Here is a 15,470-nt window from a genome sequence, read left to right on the forward strand (position 1 = left end):
GCCGTAGCCAGGAAATAAAGGTAGGAACGAAACCAAATTTTTGAAGAACTAGCCACAAATATTCCCACTCCAGATACAGTTTGTAAGGGCGCTTTGAACTTCAGGACCAAACAAAAACAGATGTCTTTATGAACCAGAAGGTCTATAATAGGGTATCTTCCTCACTTAGGGCTGCACTTATGTAGAGAAGCAATCAGCTTTTAATTCTACACTTAGAGGCACCTTTTCTTTGTTTAATATTCTCACTCCACCTTCCCACTCAATTTCTTTGAGGGTGAGCGGAGTATCCAGCCCCCGGTGCGCCTCCTCCGGGAGTTCAACCCCCTCCAGGTATGCCTGGAGTTCAGCTGCAGTGTATCCCACCCTGGAGGAATATAAAGCGCCATAGAAGGAGGCGAAACATGCGTTAATGCCCTCAGGGTGAGACACCAATTCTCCCTCTGCGCCCCTAACATTAGCTATGCCCGCTGGGGCCCACTGCTCCTTGGACAACCACGCCAGGAGCCGGCCGGTCCGCTCACCCTGTTCGAAAATTCTCTGTGACTGATGGAGTAAATGTTTCTTGGCCAAGGTTGTCCTCAGCAACATTACCTCGCGTAGAGCACATTGTAGATCTGTACGGGTTACCTCGTCCCCGGTGCGTACGTACTGTTGTTCATGTTCTTTGGCCCTCTGTTCCGCCTGGGACAACTCCAGCCCAGATTGCCTTCTAACCTGGCCTATCTTTTGCTGATAGTAGCCCCGAGCATGGACCTTAAAAGCATCCCAACTAGATGCCGGGTCCATGACTGGAGGGTTCAAATTCCAATAGCTACGTATATCCTCCTCAGCATTCACAGCAATCCTATCGTCCCAAATCCAATAACGCGACAGGAGCCACAGACAGTCGGTGGGGGCAGGGCAGACATTTAGACCTATCAACACAGGAGCATGGTCCGAGATTCCCCACGCCAAAATGGATACCTCCCGAACCCTGGTGAGGAGTGGGCCGCTGATATAAATTAGGTCTATTCTAGACATGGCTGCGTAGGATGCTGACTGGCAAGTGTATTGCCCCAGGTGGGGGTGCTTCCAGCGCCAGGCATCAGTGAAGCCAAAGCTGGAAGCCCAGCGAGAGAGTGGGGAATCCACAGCCCCCCCCTGCCCTCAGCCTGTCCAAGGCAGGGCAGGGAGGCATATTAAAGTCACCCTCCAGGAGCACATTCTCTGCTGACATATTGTCTAGATGCCGACTGTTTGCAGAATTATCAAGGAAGCTGGTGGGGGGGATGTACAGCCCCACCACTGCCATATGTACATTTGCAATCATAGCATTCATAATAACAAAGCGTCCCCCGGGGTCCAGACACAGTTCCAGGAAGGTGAATGAGAGAGATTTACGGACAAGCACACTCACTCCTCTGGCATACGAGGAGTAGGTGGCGTGATAGTGATGACCCACCCATGCCTTCTTGAGACTCAGGATTTTGTTGCCCATCAAGTGGGTCTCCTGCAGAATGCATGCATCTGGACGATGAGCTTTTAGGAAAGTAAATACAAGGGATCTTTTGATCCGGGAATTAAGTCCCCGGACATTCCACAACATAATTGTTAAAGGTGCCATATGCGGGGATATAGACAATTTATGCAGCAGGGGATCACTTCACAGATCAAGGTGTCTGGACCCCAGAGGTAGGCCATCTCAAGGTCCCCCCACACCCCCCCCCCCCACAATGCCTAGAGAAAATAGGTTCAGCATCATCAAACGCACAAGTGTACAAAATGTATTCCTTCAAACAAACTTTAAACTAGTTCAACCCGTCCCAGTCCCCACCCCATACACCCACCCGAACTAGGATATACTTTTATCCCAAACTGAGTCATAGTCAAAGACTATTTGGGGTCATGAACAAGTAGTCAGGTTCACTAAGGGGGTGCAGGCACACCACGTCCAAAGGAGATGTCGTCTACGGGTGGGATGTAAACAAATCTACCATGTCTTGGGCATTCCAAAGGGCACAGTCCGTCCCTGCAAATCCATGTCCGGATAAAACACTCAGAAGTCACAGGAGAATTTCAAGAAATAATAAAAAAAACTGTAAAAAGAAAAAAAAAAACAGAACACCATGGTCTTTGAAAAAACAGACTTGAATATTGAGAAACATGGGTCACTCCGAAGACCCCACAGGGTATATCCCGCTATGAGAGGCGGGTGTGCACTATAGTTTCCAGGAGAGAACCACTGAGCCAGTTCCCGATACAGGTACATACAGGGACTTCTCCACCATCACGGTCGGAGGCCAATTAATTAACTAAACCCAACACCTTCAGAACTCAGTACAGTGATTCTGAAACCAGGGCGTAAGGTAAGTAACAGCCGGAACAGTACTCGCGGTCCCAGGGAACGTTCTGCAGAACTCTTGAAGAGACATTTCCTTGGGCGAGGTAAAGAAACGTGCAGATTCTCCATCCTGTACCCGAAGGCATGAAATAGCATGCTGTACTTAATGGCTTTAGCACGAAGGGCCCTCTTCACCTCGTCTAAGGATTTCCGAAGCCTCTGGGTATCAACCGAGAAATCCGGAAAGAACATCAGCCTCGTAGCCTCATACCGGACCTCCTGCATCTTCCGGGCCTCCCTTTAGGATTAGGTCACGATCTCTAAAATTGAGTAATTTAAAGATGAAGGTACTTGGTCGGGAGCCCGGCGGACCATGCTGTGATGGCATTCTATGGGCCCTCTTCACCGTGAAAAAGGGTGAGAAGGTAGCCTGGGGAAAAGCGTGCGGAGCAGCCGCTCCGTGAATGTCATGGGGTCCGCTCCTTCCGATCCCTCAGGGAGGCCTACGATCCGCAAATTGTTTTTTCGATTGCGGTCCTCCGCATCCTCGGCTTTGGATTCCAGGGAGCGAACTCTCACCTGGAGGGTATGTAAGGAGGCCGAGTGGTCGCGGACCGTGTCCTCCGTCCCGCTTATTCTGTGCTCATCTTCAGACATCCGCTTCTGAATTTTATCAACGTCTTGCCTGATCAGTCCCGCCTCGAGCGGGACAGTGTCTATCTTGCTGGTGAGGGTTGAGAGCGAGGATTGACATCCAGTGATCGCCTGCATCAAGGCAGTGAAGTTGTTCTGCTTGAGGTGAGCGGGTTCCGCCGGCTCTGTTTTAGACGCCATGCTGTGTGTGCTGGACACGTGTGTCGCCGCACCGCCAGGGGATTGGAAGGCTTTAGGATTGCTTCCCTGATTTGGTGCCCTCGTTTTGTTGGGAGTTCGGCTCATGCCTCGCCGAGGCAGTTGCTGGGGTATCGGTAGGCTTCCAACTAGTCCCAGGACATAAAAAACAGGATACATCCCCCTGATAGTAGCAGAGCTCCTCGACCAAGCGTCCTACTCAGCTGCCATCTTGGACACGCCCCCAGAAAGTTGTCTTTATAGTGGCTATTACATCTGCCAGGAGGGTTTCTGAGTTGGCGGCATTGTCTTGCAAGTCGCCCTATTTGGTTATCCACAAGGATAAGGTGGTGCTTCCGCAGCCCTCTTTTCTTCCAGAAGTGGTTTTGGCTTTTGAGCTCAATGAGGACGTTGTGTTGCCATCCCTTTGTCCTAAGCCGACACATCCAAAAGAGGTTGCCCTACACTCCCTTGACGTGGTCCGGGCTCTAAGGGTATATCTGTCTGCTATGGCTCCCCTTCTGTTTGTTTCGGTGACTGGTCCGAAAAAAGGTCTGGCGGTTTCGTCGACCACCATTTCCCAGTGGATCAGACAGATAGTGGTCCAGGCTTATGCCTTGAAGGGGCAGGTGCACCCCTTTCCTGTCACGGCCCATTCCACCAGGGCAATTGGTACTTCCTGGGCTTTCTGACATCAAGCGTCTGTTTCCCAGGTGTGAAAGGTGGCGACTTGATCGTCTGTTCATACTTTTACAAAATTCTACAAAGTAGATGTAAGCGCATCTTCGGATGCTTGCTTTGGCCACAAAGTTTTGCAGGCTACACCCTTTTCTTTTTAAAGAAAGTTAGTTTTGTTGTAAACGCATTTTTTGATGCAAGTTCTGATGCAGTTGTTTCAGATGGCAACTCCCCCGTTGAGGCGTGCCTCTGTTGTGGGTGAAGTTATGTTTTTGCTGTTTCCATCCCTTGTTTTGACACTGCTTGGGGACATCCCTACGGTCAAGATTTTAAAGGAGCTGTGTCCATCAATGAACGAAAGCGAAAATAGGATTTTTGTACTCACCGTAAAATCCTTTTCTCTGAAGTTCATTGACGGACACAGCACCCACCCCTCCTATTTTTCATTGTACTGCTTGTTAACGTACTGAGCTGCAGGAAGCAGGCTGAGGGGTTATAGTTAGAGGGGCCACCCCCTGGGCGGAACTATGCAGTTCTGCTGTTTTTTACATGTGTTACATGTTCTGCCTAATTCTCTCCTGAAGGTGGCATGATGACCCTACGGTCAAGATTTAAAGTAGCTGTGTCCGTCAATGAACTTCAGGAATAAGGATTTTATGGTGAGTACAAAAATCCTATTTTTATAACCGTCAGATATAACCAGAGAGCTTCTCCACTCGGCTGATGGCCCCTCCCTCTTTAGTGCTTGGAGCAGGCTGACGTCAGTGGGGATTGTGGCTCTTCCTTTTTTCTCTGCTCCTCCCATCTGACGTCTGCGGCCCCTCTCTGCAGTTCTTGGAGCGGGCTGACGTCACCTGGGATCTCCGAGCAGAGAAGAGTTGAGGAAGATCATGTGAGCCCCCAGCGGAGCTGTAAAAAGTTTTTTTTTTTTTCATTAACCACTTAAGGACTGCCGTATTGCCATTGTACGTCATCACAATGGCACAGGCAGTCACAAGCACGTACATGTACGTGCCTGCCTTCCAGCGGGTGGGGGGTCCGATCGGACCCCTTCCCGCTGGATACGGCGGTCCGGTTCACTTCAGGAGCGATCCGTGATGAGGGGATGGCCGTTGGTTTCTGGTACCCCCTCTGGATCGCTCCTGGCCAATGAAAAGCTTCCTCCCACTGTGTATTGTTTACACAGGAAGGAGGAAGTGATGTCATTCTCCTCAGGGCGGTCTTTTTGACCGGACTACGAGGAGAAGACTAAAAGTAAGTGTGCACCAACACTACACTGACATGTAGGTACACACAGGCACACAACCCCCCCCCCCCCCCGATCCCCCCCCCCCCCGATCGCCCCCCGATCCCCCCCGCCCCCCCTCCCCCCCTCCCCCCCCAGTCACAGTGTCACTGATTGCATTGATCATTTCTTTACTGATCACTGCATTCAGTGTCAGTTGTAACAGTAAAAACTGTCAGGGCAGTTAGTGTTAGGTCCAGGGTAGCCCCCTATCACCCCCCAATAAAGATTTAACCCCCTAATTGCCCCTAGAGTTAACCCTTTCACCCCCTTTTGCCAGTGTCACTAAGCGATCATTTTTCTGATCGCTGCATTAGTGTCGCTACTGTCGCTAGGTAGCTAGTTATTTTTTTAGGTTCACCGCCAGGTTTTTATATCGCTAGGTACCCCGATATACTACCCAATAATGGTTTTAACCCCCTGATTGCCCCTAGTTAACCCTTTCACCCCCTTTTGCCAGTGTCACTAAGCGATCATTTTTCTGATCGCTGCATTAGTGTCGCTAGTGTCGCTAGGTAGATAGTTTTTTTTTTAGGTTCACCACCAGGTTTTTATAGCGCTAGGTACCCCAATATATTGCCCGATAATGGTTTTAACCCCCTGATTGCCCCTAGTTAACCCTTTCACCCCCTTTTGCCAGTGTCACTAAGCGATCGTTTTTCTGATCACTGCATTAGTGTCACTAGTGTCGTTAGGTAGCTAGTTATTTTTTTAGGTTCACCGCCAGGTTTTTATAGCGTTAGGTACCCCCATATACTACCCAATAATGGTTTTAACCCCCTGATTGCCCCTAGTTAACCCTTTCACCAGCGATCACAGTATAAGTGTCACTGGTGACGCTGGTTAGCCAGTTAGTTATTTAGGTTCCCCGTCAGGTTTTTATATAGCGCCAGTGACCCCCATATACTACCTAATAAAAATTTGAACCCCCTGATTGCCCCTAGTTAACCCTTTCACCACTGATCATCGTATAAGTGTTACGGGTGACTCTGGTTAGTTTGCTTTTTATAGCATCAGGGCACCCACCATTTATTACCCAATAAAGGTTTAACTCCCTGATCACCCGGCGGGTGATATCAATTAGGTTTTAGGGTCAGGGTCTGCGTCGCCCCAGGCAGCGCTAGGTTAGTGCCAGTACCGCTAACACCCACACGTAAAGCATAAACCTCCCATAGTGGTATAGAATCTGAACAGATCAATATCTGATCTGATCAGATCTATACTAGCGTCCCCAGCAGTTTAGGGTTCCAAAAAAACGCATTGTTAGCGGGATCAGCCCAGATACCTGCTAGCACCTGCGTTTTGCCCCTCTGCCCAGCTCACCCAAGTGCAGTATTGATCGCTCACTGTCACTTACAAAACACTAAACACATAACTGCAGCGATCGCAGAGTCAGGCCTGATCCCTGCGATCGCTAACAGTTTTTTTGGTAGCATTTTATATTTAAATCCGGAAGGCAGTGCTTGGTTTTCGGGGTCCCGTATGTGGCTAGGCTCCCAAAAAGTCCCCCACATGTGGTATCCCCGTACTCGGGAGAAGCAGCAGAATTTATTTTGGGGTGTAATTTGACTTGAAGTTTGTAATATTCCCGCAACTTGTGGCAAAATATAAAATATTCCATGGACTCAACATGCCTCTCAGTAAATAGCTTGGGGTGTCTACTTTCCAAAATGGGGTCATTTTGGGGGGTTTTGTGCTATTTTGGCATTTTATGGCCTTCGAAACTGTGATAGGTAGTGAGGAGTGAAATCAAAAATTTGCACCCTTAGAAATCCTGAAGGTGGTGATTGGTTTTCGGGGTGCCGTGCGCAACTAGACTCCCAAAAAGTCCCACACATGTGGTATCCCCATACTCGGGAGAAGTAGCGGAATATATTTTGGGGTGCAATTCCACATATAACTATGGCATGTGTGAGCAATATATCATTTAGTGACAACTTTTTGTAAAAAAAATTATTTATTTTTGTCATTATTCAATCCCTTAGGACAAAAAAAATAAATATTCAATGGGCTCAACATACCCATCAGCAATTTCCTTGGGGTGTCTATTTTCCAAAATGGGGTCATTTGGGGGGGGGGTTTGTACTGCCCTGCCATTTTAGCACCTCAAGAAATGAGATAGGCAATCATAAATTAAAAGCTGTGTAAATTCCGGAAAATGTACTCTAGTTTGTAGACGCTATAACTTTTGCGCAAACCAAAAAATATACGCTTATTGAAATTTTTTTTACTAAAGACATGTGGCTGAATACATTTTGCCCTCAATGTAATGACTAAAATTTAGTTTATTCGATTTTTCTTATAACAAAAAGAAGAAAATATCTTTTTTTTTCAAAATTTTCGCTCTTTTTCCATTTATATCGCAAAAAAATAAAAATCGCAGAGGCAATCAAATACCATCAAAAGAAAGCTCTATTTGTGGGAAGAAAAGGACGCAAATTTCGTTTGGGTGCAATATTGCATGACCGCGCAATTACCAGTTAAAGCAGCGCAGTGCGAAATTGGAAAAAGACCTCTGGTCCTTAACCACTTGAGATCCGCGCTATAGTCAAATGACGGCTACAGCGCGGATCTCCTTTTCCGAGACTACGTCTATTGACGTCGTCCCGTGCACGAGCGGCCTGCGCGCCCCCTGAGGGGCGCGCTCTGTGATCGGCGAGTCTACGAGACTCGCCTGATCACCGATCCGTGCAAGGGGTCGATCTCGACCCCTTATCACGTGATCAGCTGTCAGCCAATGACAGCTGATCATGTGATATAACAGAGCCAGTAATCTGCTATTATTCCTCCTCGCGCTGACAGCGCGAGGAGAAAAAAAAAAAAAGCAGATCACCGGCGGCCGTGATCGGGACATCAGTCTCGATCATGGCCAGCCCTGCTAGTGCCCACCTGCCCCCTGCCAGTGCCACAATAAAAAAAGTGCCCCCCGTCAGTGCCACCCAGCAGTGCCCACAGTGCCACCCAGCAGTGACCACAGTGCCACCCAGCAGTGCCCACAATCTGCCTCAACAAAGGTGCTGCACCCCAGTGCCACATATCCGTGCCCATCAGTGTCATCTACCAGTGCCCAGCAGTGCCGCCCATCCGTGCCACCCATCCGTGCCACCTATCAGAGCCACCTATCAGTGCCCATCAGTCCCATCTATCAGTGGTACCTATCAGTGCCCATCCGTGCCACCCATCCGTGCCACCCATCTGTGCCCACCAGTGCAGCCTATCAGTGTCCACCAATGCAGCCTATCAGTGCCCACCAATGCAGCCCATCAGTGCCCACCAATGCAGCCCATCAGTGCCCACCAATGCAGCCCATCAGTGCCCACCAGTGCAGCCTATCAGTGCCGCCTCATCAGCGCACTTCAATGAAGGAGAAAAATGACCCGTTTGTAACATTTTATAACAAACTATTAAACATGATTTTTTTTTTGTTTGTTTAGCAAAAAATAAAACTCCCAGCTGTAATTAAATACCACCAAAAGAAAGCTCTATTTGTGGGAAAAAAATTATAAAAATGTCATTTGGGTACAGTGTTGTATGCCCGCGCAATTGTCATTCAAAGTGCATCAGCGCTGAAAGCTGAAAATTGGTCTGGGACTGAGGGGGGTTTAAGTGCCCAGTAAGCAAGTGGTTAAGGTGTTTATTGGTCCGGGGCTGTAGTGGTTAAACTGCCACAAATAGAGACACACTGCACAATACACAAGTATAATCCCCACCTATAAAACAGACCACGGAATTGTATAAGGATTTTAACTAAGATTTTTTGGGGGGAATTAAAATGGCAAAGGGAACTTTTTAAGACATCCCCTGAAAATAAGCCCTAGTGTATTTTTTGTCCCCACAATTAATATACAGGTGATACTCGAAAAATTTTAATATCGTGCAAACGTTTATTTCACTAATGCAACTTAAAAGGTGAAACTAATATATGTGTAGCAGTGTGGTTACCACTAGTTACTAACATCCACCAAATCACCCTGCCGCCAGACCCTCATCTATCAGTTAAGAGAATAAGCAGTCATTTGCGTCGTTTTGTTTTGTTTATTGCGGGATATAACTTGGGTAAGGCAAGGGAAGATATGAGATGTCCATAGCATTTGTTTGTACTCATATTTGCATAGCATTAATCTGTAGCTTCTGTCTTGCAATAATGAATCTCCATCATTCACAGTCTATTCCTTCAGCGCTTCTTCTGCTGCAGACCCTTGCTCCTCCTCCTCTGCACAATATCACCTCTCCTGCACAAGCTTCCATTGCAAAACTGTTAGATTAATGCCATTTTACCTCCAGTACTTCAAACGAGAATCACTCTGAATAATTCCCAGCTTGATAGATATGCTTTAAAGTCTTTTTGAATAGTGTGACTGGGACAACTCAATAAGCCCGAGGCACACACTGCCTCTCCCTGGTGGCCTAGAGAATTTGATAGCCACACAGACTTTTGGAAGTTATTACCAACATGCTTCACCAGACCAGAGATACTCGGTACCTCCCCACTTCGCCCTGACATGTGGTAATAGACGGACTACTGATACCAGCCAGTCCAAGATAACACTGCGTTCCCCACCCACAGCATTTCTCATAACTCTCAAATGTCCTCTTATAATTCTTCAGCACTGACCTCCTTCAAAGTATAAGTCCTGTGTTCCCCGGTCACAGCAGCTTGACCTTAACTCTGCAACTTTCCTCCAGACTCTTTACTGCTACTTCTCCTTCACCAACCTTCATCTGTGTACAAGTCCTGTGTTCCCCGGTCACAGCATCCTGACACCAGCTCCTTGATGAAGATCTCTATCCTCCAAAGCATCTCGACGGCTCCTTCACGCTCTGCGCACCCCCCCACGTGGGGATGCCCGGAACAGCAACTCGGCACTCCATTCTCTTTTCCTACTCCCAGAACTCCTCCCTGGTAGCATGTGATGATCCCAGCTTATATGGGAGGCCTGCCCCCTGCCAATACTGAGAGGTAATTGGTCAGAGCTCCTCCACATGAGCTGCTTGCCACTCAGACCACGGGTCCAACCCCCATTCCATAACCATTTCTGAAAACGGGGGAGGCATCTCTGAGTCAGAGCACAGGTGACCACACCCACAACTGCTCTGAATACTCCCAGGCCCAAATCAAAACAGACAGGCCTAGCACACAGGATAAGCCTGCCTAAATTTACCTTCACACACCCCTGAATTTAGGAAGAAAATCCTACTCTAGCACCTACCTTCAGGTAGAGGGTGCTACATATGAGATAGACTCATTACATGCAAAGCAAGATAGTTCAATCTGTGATTTGTCATTATTGTGATGATTATGGCTTTCAGCTCATGAAAACCCCAAATCCACAATCTCAGGAAAATTTGAATATTACATGCAATCAATAAAACAAGGATTGTACATAGAATAATATCGGACCTCTGAAAAGTATAAGCATGCATATGTACTCACATAGTTGCCAATGGTCCCGAATTTCCCGGGATTAGGACATTTATCCCAAATTAATTTTGTCCCGGGAAATTCGGTTTGTCCCGGGAAATTCAAATTTCCAATTTTTCGCTGCCGGCCGCCATTTTTAAGAAGACCAGAAGCTGGTCTTCAATAGAGAACCTGTGGCGCCGCCCACCCCCGCTGCCAGTGTGTGTGTGTGTGTGTGTGTGTGTGTGTGAAGTGCAGTGGGCGGCGCCACAGTTCAAAGTCTCCGCACGGCAATGACGGGATGTCGGGGGCCAGTCTGTGGATGTCGGGGGCCAGTCTGTGGATGTCGGGGGGGGCCAGTCTGTGGATGTTGGGGGGGGCAGTCTGTGGATGTCGGGGGGGAGCCAGTCTGTGTGAATGTCGGGGGGGCCAGTCTGTGTGAATGTCGGGGGGGGCCAGTCTGTGTGAATGTCGAGGGGGGCCAGTCTGTGTGAATGTCAGGGGGGCCAGTCTGTGTGAATGTCAGGGGGGGCAGTCTGTCTGGATGTCAGAGGGGCACCAGATGTTAGGAGGACTGATGGAGACACCAGATGTAAGGAGGGGCTCCACTGATGGACACCAGATGTGAGAAAGGCTGCTCTGATAGGGCACCTGATGGCATCTGGTGGCAGGCAACGTGGCTAGTGACGCGCTCATGGCTCCCACTGATTCTGCATTATGGTGAGTTGAATGATTTAATTTCATATTTCAATGTAATAATAGAAATAATGCGCTTCAATCATCCTGACACCATAACAATCATGGCGCTGGGATGATTGAAGCGCTAACACCAGTTATTTGGAGTATCTATTTGGAGTATCTTTATCTGCTGATTGTGAAACTCTGGAAAACACATTGCTATTGTGGTTTAGGATCGGGGGGGCTGCTGTCCCTCCATCTCCACCCTCCCCCCTTTCCCTTTCCCTCTCCATCCCGCATTAATCTCAGACACTAACCACACCCAGTCGAGCCACGCCCATGCAAGCCAAGCCCACTATTTTGCGTAAACCACACCCATATTTTGCCGCACCACATTTTCACCTTTTCCCACACCTATAACCGCATGCCCCACCCCCTAATTATAATACAACTCCGCCTACTGCCAAAAAAGTGTCCCAAATTTTTTTTTTTTACAATGTTGGCAACTATGTACTCAGACAAAAATCATAAGCCGCGCTAAACAGATACAAACAACTAATCGTGCAAAAATTAATAATGTTAGAATGAATATTATACAGGGTATAGCGACCCTATATACATACGTGATATAAAACACACATGTGTTAATATCTCAAAACCCAAAATATGACCACTGCAATTTAGCACATACAATAAAATTCCATGGTGTAGACCTATAAATGCATAAAAATGAAAAAACATAAACTCCCAGTGTATGAACAATAAGTCCGTGTATAGGAGCCTCCAAATTGGTTAACGTAGAGCTGTAAATAAAAGTCCTCCAAAAATATGAAAATGTGTATAAAAAAATCAACCACAATATTTGTAGAAAGTTCACCACTAGATCCAAAAATGGGAAAAATTGTGTTCAATCCACCACAAACATACGATAAGATTTGCTGCTTACCAGATGGGCATGACCCCCCACTACATAGGGTCACACGAGACTTGTGAAAATAGACACCACTTCCAGCTAAGGGGGGGGGGTTTCCTCGATGTCCTCCTGGTTCCACTGCTCCAATGGATCTTGGGAAGGAGACTCACTCCCGGACGCTTAACTCAGAGGTCCAAAAGGAGGACTCAGAAGCAGGGGCATCAAAACCATAAAGGGAAAAATAGAACTCGAAATAGTGTAAAACCCTTTTATTATAAGGATAAAAAAGTAAAAAATGCACTTACAATTATGTAAAAGAAAATAAGCCTTAAGTCTGTAGCGCCGGCCGGACGCACACGGACAGACCCGTTCTCCTGGAACCCGTCACAAACACGAGGTGATAAGTAGCGTACTGCTCAGCCTCTATGTACTATGTACTCAGTACTTGGTTTGAGCCCCTTTTGCAGCAATTACTGCCTCAATGCAGCGTGGCATGGAAGCTATCAGCCCGTGGCACTTCTGAGGTGTTATGGAAGACCAGGATGCTTCAATAGCGGCCTTCAGCTCTTCCACATTGTTTGGTCTCATGTCTCTCATCTTTCTCTTGGCAATACCCCATAGATTCTCTGTGAGGTTCAGGTCAGATGAGTTTGCTAGACAATCAAGTCATTGAACTAGGTTTTGGTGCTTTTGGCAGTGTGGGTAGGTGCCAAGTCCTGCTGGAAAATGAAGTCAGCATCCCCATAGAGCTTGTCTGCGGAAGGAAGCATGAAGTGCTCCAGAATCTCCTGGTAGATGGCTGCATTGACCCTGGACTTAATGAAGCACAGTGGACCAACACCAGCAGATGACATGGCTCCCCAAATCAACACAGACTGTGGAAACTTCACACTGGACTTCAAGCATCTTGCAGTGTGTGCCTCTCCATTCTTCCTTCATACTCTGGGTCCTTGGTTTCCAAATGAGATGCAAAATTTGCTCTCATCAGAAAAGAGGACTTTGGACCACTGAGCAACAGACCAGGTCTGTTTTTCTTTAGCCCAGGTAAAATGCTTCTGACGTTGTTTGTTGGTCAGGAGTGGCTTGACAAGAGGAATACGACATTTGAAGCCCATGTCCAGGATCCGTCTGTGTGTGGTGGCTCTTGATGCACTGACTCCAGCCTCAGTCCACTCCTTGTGAAAGTCCCCAACAATTTTGAATGGCCTTCTCCTGACAATCCTCTCCAGGATGCTTTCATCCCTGCTGCTTGCGCTCCTTTTTCTTCCACACTTTTCCCTTCCACATAACTTTCTATTAATGTGCTTTGATACAGCACTTTGGGAACATCCAACTTCTTTTGCAATTACCCTTTGAGGCTTTGCCTCGTTATGGAGGGTGTCGATTGTTTTCTGCACAGCTGTCAGGTCAGCAGTCTTTCCCATGATTGTGATTCCTACTGAACCAGACTGAGAGACCATAAGGCAACCCTTTGCAGGTGTTATGGCTTAATTAGCTGATTAGAGTGGGACACTTTGAGCCTAGAATATTGCACCCTTTTCACAATATTCCAATTTCCTGAGATTGTGGATTTTGGGTTTTCATGAGCTGTAAGCCATAATCATCACACGTATGACAAATCACAGCTTGACCATCTTGCTTTGCATGTAATGAGTATATCTCGTATATTAGTTTCACCTTTTAAGTTGCATTAGTGAAATAAATGAACTTTTGCATGTTATACAAATTTTTCCAGTATCACCTGTAAGACCCGGTCTTATTTTCGAGGAAACATGGTATGCATACTAGCTCATTATGCCTTTTGTCTCTTGCAGGTTTTTTTTTCCTCTTAGGTTTACAACCTGTTTAGCCCCTTTGTTTGTAGACACTCTAAGTTTTGCACAAACCAATCAATATACGTTTATTGGGTTTTTTGTTTTTGTTACCAAAAATATTTAGCAGAATACATATTGGCCTAAATTCATGAAGAAATTTAATTTCTTTAACCACTTGCTTACTGGGCACTTAAACCCCCCTCCTGCCCAGACCAATTTTCAGCTTTCAGCGCTGATGCACTTTGAATGACAATTGCGCGGGCATACAACACTGTACCCAAATTAAATTTTTATAATTTTTTTCCCCACAAATAGAGCTTTCTTTTGGTGGTATTTAATTACAGCTCGGAGTTTTATTTTTTGCAAAACAAACAAAAAAATGCAAAAAAAAAAATCATGTTTAATAGTTTGTTATAAAATTTTGCAAACAGGTCATTTTTCTCCTTTATTGAAGTGCGCTGATGAGGCGGCACTGATAGGCTGCACTGATAGGCTGCATTGGTGGGCACTGATAGGCTGCATTGGTGGGCACTGATAGGCTGCACTGGTGGGCACTGATAGGCATAGTTAAGGCGGCACTAATAGGCGCAGATAAGGTGGCACCGATGGGCACAGATAAGATGGCATGGATGGCACGGATGGGTGGCACTAAGGGGCACTGATAGGTACCACTGATGGGACTGATGGGCAGTGATAGGTGGCACTGATAGGTGGCTCTGATAGGTGGCACTGCTGGGCACTGATGGGCGGCACTGCTGGGCACTGATGGGCACTGGTAGATGACACTGATGGGCACGGATATGTGGCACTGGGGTGCAGCACCTTTGAGGCAGATTGTGGGTACTGCTGGGTGGCACTGTGGGCACTGCTGGGTGGCACTGCTGGGTGGCACTGTGGGCACTACTGGGTGGCACTGTGGGAACTGCTGGGTGGCACTGACGGGGGCACTTATGTTTTAATGAGGTGCCACTGGCAGGGGGCAGGTGGGCACTGGCAGGGCTGGCCGTGATCGGGACTGATGTCCCAGTCACGGCCGCCGGTGATCGGCTCTTTTTTTTTTCTCCTCGCGCTCTGAGCGCGAAGAGGAATAATGACAGATTACCGGCTCCGTTGTATCACATGATCAGCTGTCATTGGCTGACAGCTGATCACGTGATAAGGGGTCAAGATCGACCCCTTGCTCGGATCAGTGATCAGGCGAGTCTCATAGACTCGGCGATCACAAAGCACGCCGCGCGCGCCCCTCAGGCCGCTCGTGCATGGGACAACATCAATAGACGTCGTCCCGGCAAAGGAGGTCTGCGCTGTAGCCATCATTCGGCTATAGCGCGGGTCTCAAGTGGTTAAAAAAATGTTTTATTGGATATGTTTTATAGCAGAAAGTATAAAGTATATATATATATATATATATATATATATATATATATATATATATATATATATATATATATATACATTTATTTTTTTAAATGGTTAAATAAAAAAAAACATAAAGGTGATCAAATACCACCCAAAGAAAGCTCTATTTGTGGGAAAAAAAGGACAGCAGC

General features: G+C 47.2%; 1 protein-coding gene across 4 annotated transcripts in view; it reads left to right on the top strand.

Annotated features, from left to right (window-relative positions):
- LOC143964534 (E3 ubiquitin-protein ligase RNF213-like) overlaps positions 1-15,470 on the top strand; it is a 582,447-nt gene that overhangs the window by 121,852 nt on the left and 445,125 nt on the right. The gene's annotated exons all lie outside the window — the stretch shown is intronic.

The sequence above is a fragment of the Lithobates pipiens genome, unplaced genomic scaffold (assembly GCF_037356315.1).
Source record: "Lithobates pipiens isolate NorthernLeopardFrog02 unplaced genomic scaffold, aLitPip1_a1.2 Scaffold_8, whole genome shotgun sequence".
Lineage (NCBI taxonomy): Eukaryota > Metazoa > Chordata > Amphibia > Anura > Ranidae > Lithobates > Lithobates pipiens.